We start from the raw sequence: 5,727 nt of genomic DNA, 5'->3' as shown, positions 1-5,727 counted from the left end.
ATTCCTGTTGGCAGTTCACACCTGAGAGAAACCTGCACATGTGCAGTTCAGAAGTAAAACACAGCATTTCATTTAACATCTATATGTATATAATAATTTCATTACAATTGAATAACACAATAGCATTAAAGGAAATTAACTAGACAAGTCTCAAAAACAATGCAAGTGAAATTGCAGGACACAGCCTGGACATGGTGGTTCCTGCTGAGGCAGGAGCATTGCTTGAGCCTAGGAGTTTTAGAACAGCCTAGACAACATAGTGAGACATCTGTCTATAAAATATAAAGATTAAAAAATTAGCTGGATGTGATGGCACAATCCTGTGGTCCCAGCTACTCAAGAGACTGAAGCCAGAGGATCACCTGAGCCCGGGAAGTTGAGGCTGCACTGAACCGTGATTGTGCCACTGCTCTCCAGCCTGGCCAGCAGAGTAAGACCTTGTCTCAAAAAAAAAAAAAAATTGTAGGACATAAAAAATGCCTATTTTTTTTTCTAAATTTTAAAGGCACAGAAACGATCCTTATATTGTTCTTCGGTTCATATTTGTGCCTGCAAAAATATTTCAAATGGACTGAGCATGTCCATCAAGGCCCTGATCATTGCAGGGGATTCAGAGCAGAAGGCAAGGGGTAGGGCTGCGCCTGAGGATGCTGGGGCGCTGTACTTTTAGCTCTAGTGCTTTTCCTTTTTTTTCTTTAGGAAAATTGAAGCAAATATGGTATTATGATAATAGTTAATTTTAGATATACTGGAATAAGACTGTTTGTAATATTATTTTTGTATTTCTTCTCACTCAGTAGAAACAAAAGGCTCACCAAACACCCAGTACCTAGAATTGTGCAGCCCATCCTAGCCTGCACTCCTGGGGTGTGGCCTGAGGTGCCCTGTGTCCAAAGGAGAGAGGGGCATTGCTCCAATCTGGTGGATGCGCTGGTTTGCCCTGGGAGCTTGTTATCTGAAATGCTGGTGAGGGGTTTTTACCCAGAAAGAGACTGGGTTTCTTCCTCCTCTTTGTCACTAATGCATATACCCTCTGTCTTGTGCAGAGTTTGTATGGTCACACAGCGACATTTCTGGATTGTGCTGGTTTGAATTTTGGCAGGGGGTCACTCTGTGCTTGGCAGGACCCCAGTGCTTGAAAAACTGCTTACCTACAACTAATTTAGGGCTTGTGTAGGTGGCCGGTGGAGACAGGTGGGGAAGCTTCGGGAATCTTGGAGTTTCTGTGGGGACTGACTCATTCTGCCCTGAGTACCATAGATTGACCTTTTCCCTCTGCTTTTTTTCTCCCTTTTCTAGCCGGAAAAACCCTATTCTCAAGCCTCATTGTGTTGAGCTCAGGGGTCAGGAGGGAGTGACCCTGGGTGGAGTGACCAACTGGAGGCCAACCGGCCAGCCTGTGGGCAGAGCAGATGGGAAGAAGGGGCAGAGGTTCGGCCAGCCTCTCCGGGAGTGTCAGCTACACTTCTCTCTCACAGGTCTGCTGGCCACCTGACACCTCTAGTTATCCTCACTCCTGCTGCTCGGGAATGAGAACCCCAGATTGGGACTCCAGGTGCATTGTTCTGTACCCGTGGCTCTGGGGTGTTGCTGCTGTTGTCCTGCGCGGTGGGTGGCTACAGGCCTAGCCATACGGGGTGTTGCCTGGTTCCTGTGGATCAAGATGTTCAAACTTCCAAGTACTTGACGTAGAAAATAAGGTTTGAAGCCTGGGCAACATGGAGAAACCTCATCTCTGAACCAAACAAATACAAAAATTAGCCAGGCATGGTGGCACACATCTGTAGTCCCAGCTGCTCGGGAGGCTGCAGTAGGAAGATCGCTTGAGCCTGGGAAGTTGAAGCTGCAATGAAACAAGATCATGCCCCGGCACTCCAGCCTGAGTGACACAGCCAGACCCTGTCTCAAAACAACAACAAAAATACGTTTTGAAGTACGACAGTGTCATGGTAAGAACTGCCTGAGCTGCTGATGTTGACACTGATGACTCCACAAGCTTCTGTGAACTCAAACGGTTCTGTTTTCTTCTTCAAATTCATTGAATGAAAAGGTCATCTGCAAACTGAAAAAAAGGTTATATTTCTTTTTTATTCATCAGTTAAGTATCGTTGGAAACTTACTATTTACTCATCTGTACATGAGTCTGAATCATGTGGTTTATTTGACTAACTGTATTTTAAATTGCTCACTGCAAAGTAACTTTATTTTTGTTTTTTAAAATGTGGTTCACTAGTAATCATGGTGTCAGTGGCTTTTGAAGCAGAGTGACTCCATTTTGAGTGAGGGCTAGAAAAGTAAGACTGAGACTTACTTTTTTTCTGGGCTGCATTCCCAGAAAATCAGGGATTCCTAGCCTCTAGATGTTTATGGTAAAGGGAACAGATTAGTAATGTTTACTAAAACAGACCCAGACTTGGGAGTGTCCAGATCTCCGGATAGCTGGAGAACAAAGGCATTCTTAATTTTGCCTTAAAAATAATAATAATGATTCCTGCAAAAGACAGTAATTAAGAAAATTAATCCTTTATTACAAACCCTTGTAGCAGATCTATTTTTTTTTTTTTTTTTGAGACGGAGTTTCGCTCTTGTTACCCAGGCTGGAGTGCAATGGTGCAATCTCGGCTCACCGCAACCTCCGCCTCCTGGGTTCAGGCAATTCTCCTGCCTCAGCTTCCTGAGTAGCTGGGATTATAGGCACGTGCCACCATGCCCAGCTAATTTTTTGTATTTTTAGTAGAGACAGGGTTTCACCATGTTGACCAGGATGGTCTCGATCTCTTGACCTCATGATCCACCCACCTCGGCCTCCCAAAGTGCTGGGATTACAGGCTTGAGCCACTTCGCCCGGCCGGAGATCTATTTTTATCCTACGTTTACTCCAGCATTGTACCCAGGGTTCAGGCGTTCCTCCTCTCACTTTCAGGGAGACCCTACTCTGTCTATGGAGTAGCTGCCCTTTCACCATTTTACGTGCTTGATAAACTTGCTCTTACTTTGCACTGCGGACTCGCCCTGAATTCTTTCTTGCTGCAAATCCAAGAACCCTCTCTTGGGGTCTGCATCTGGACCCCTGTACCGTAACAGTTACACAATATATATGTTTAAATGTATATCATCATGTTGTATACCTTAAATATATGCAATCTTTGTCAATTGAGTGTTCTAAAATAAAAGTCTTTCATATATATAAAACAATTAAAAAGTAAATACTTGTTTTTCTTAAAATACAGATCTTTATCTTTTGGAAGAAAATAAAATCCCAAAGCAGATAATCTTAATTTAGTTACAGAATATAATCTTATTTTAGTTATAGAAAATAATTTAAATATGTTTTGGTATTCGATAGTAAAAATGTTGGTATTTACTTAGTTGAATTAAAAGGTGAATATCTTTCTAGCAACTTCCTATCTGTCTTGGTCAACTGAGGTTATTATTATTTTTTTCTGAAAACATGTCAGGTTCATACAACTGAGGTTATTAAGAGAAATTATTCTGTGTTCCTGTGTAGCAGCAAAATTCATTATTCAGTGCATTTTAAAGAAGGCTATTGTTTAAAAATGCATAAAAAGCAATAGACTTCTTTAAAATGCATGGCTTGTAAAGGGCCCCAATATGAAACTTCAAATTGAGCTAAACTGAAGATAATATATTTGAATGTCTTATTATTTGGAAGTTATTATGATACTAAATTGGTGGAAATGAAGGAAAATGTTGTCCTCGTATTAACCCTTGTGGGAGAAAGCCATGAGCCCCATCCTCCCCCTCAGCAACAGGCAGACAGTCCTGGAAAAGGCTGGTTTTTGTTTGTTTGTTTTTTGAGATGGAGTTTTGCTCTTGTTGCCCAGGCTAGAGTGCAATGGTGCTATCTCAGCTCACTGCAACCTCTGTCTCCTGAGTTCAAGCAATTCTCCTGCATTAGCCTCCTGAAAGTAGCTGGGATTGCAGGCACCCGCCACCACGCCCAGCTAATTTTTGTATTTTTAGCAGAGATGGGGTTTCACCATGTTGGCAGGGCTGGTCTCAATCTCCTGACCTCAGGTTGATCCACCCATCCTTACCTCCCAAAGTGTTGGGATTACAGGCATGAGCCACCTCACCCTGTCAAGGCTGGTCTTTTGTGGAGAGATCAGAGTGGTTCGGAAGCTTGACAGGTCTCCTTTCCTGGTGGTGTAACGACGTGAAAATCTATCTTGTTCTTCAGTCTACCTTGTTCTCCACCTGAGGGTGTCAGGCATTTCCCAGCTTCACTGGCTTCTTGGGCTGTGCCTGCTGCTCACCTCCTCCTGCGTTCCACCCACACATCCCCTTCCAGGGCTTTTCCCAGCCACCCTGCCTCCTGCCTCATTTTCCAAGGTGCCACCACCTATTTTACAGATTTCCTTGTTTATTTCCTCTCTGCCCTCTAATGCCATTTAAAACATTTTATCATTTCTACTTCATTTTATTATTTATTATGTAGAATACACTATTTCCTGATTTTGATTCATCGTTGTGTCCCCAGGACGAAGAATAGTGCCGGGTACACAGAACACTCAGCATCCTTCCATTTGTTGAAGGAATAAATATTTGTGTATCTGTGGAGATCTGTTTTCCCACTTGCTTTGTGATCTGTGTGTTTAAAGAGGTGGCAGCTTCCTCACAAGGCATTCTTTCTGGAAATGGAAATGTAATTCTTCTTCTGAAGGAAAAGTGGATCATTAAAATTTCTGAACTAGTTTTGCAACTATATAGTGAAATGTTGGGGTAAAAGTTGATTCCAATGTTAAAATTCTATTCTGCAATTATCATAGATACATAGACTTTTCAGAGCTATTATTTCTGGATCGCATGGTTCCACCAGCACTCTCTATAGTAGACATTCTCAGAGGGGCTCAGAGCAGTCGGTGATATGCCGGGTTGCCCTAGTCCCAGCCAGGAAGTGCCCAGGGAGGAATGAACCAGACCTATGGGAAGGAACAAGTGAGTCCTGCCAATGCAGCCCCTATCCCCTTTTTAAAAAAATGACAAGCCAGGAGTTCGAGACCAGCCTAGTCAATATAGTGAAATCTCATCTCTACTGAAAATACAAAAGTTAGCCGGGTGTGGTGGCGGACGCCTGTGATCCCAGCTACTTGGGAGACTGAGGCAGGAGAATTGCTTGAACCCAGGAGGCAGAGGTTGCAGTGAGCCGAAATCGCCCCACTGCACTCCAGCCTGGGCGACAGAGCTAGACTCCGTCTCAAAAAAGAAAAAAAGACAATCTTAATGAAGGTATTGAGCCATGGATCTAAAACGGTAAAAGTGGGGAAAAGTTAGGAGTTTCTAATAATAAGCATCATCTTCCTGAAACTGTCACTTTTATCTTTAATTCAGAAAAGAAATGTGGCTGTTAACCTCCTATGTACTTGTGTTGCAGTTGGTGTCTTGGTGGCTGTTCGCCCTTCCACAGTAAGCACGCTTGGGAAGCAACTTTGCCAAAAGCCTTTGGACAGTCCAGCGTCAACACTGCGAGCCAAGTGGTAAGGCCTGTGGGGACAGAACCGTCCGGACGCTGGTGGCGTATCTGGGATGGATGGATTCATTGCTGTTGGGGCCGGCGGTGTTCGCAGGAGCGCTTGGATTTCCTCGGGTTGAAATGATAGATGTTCCCTTCCGCCCAAGGATCCCACGCAGACAGGGCTAGATGTACCTTCTGCAGCTTCTGCAGCAACCTGAGGCGAGTCGTTGCTAGAGGGTCCTGGTGCCCTC

This window comes from Sapajus apella, unplaced genomic scaffold, assembly GCF_009761245.1.
Source record: "Sapajus apella isolate SASKATOON/1434 unplaced genomic scaffold, GSC_monkey_1.0 scaffold28, whole genome shotgun sequence".
Lineage (NCBI taxonomy): Eukaryota > Metazoa > Chordata > Mammalia > Primates > Cebidae > Sapajus > Sapajus apella.
Note: the sequence above shows the minus strand (reverse complement) of the source record.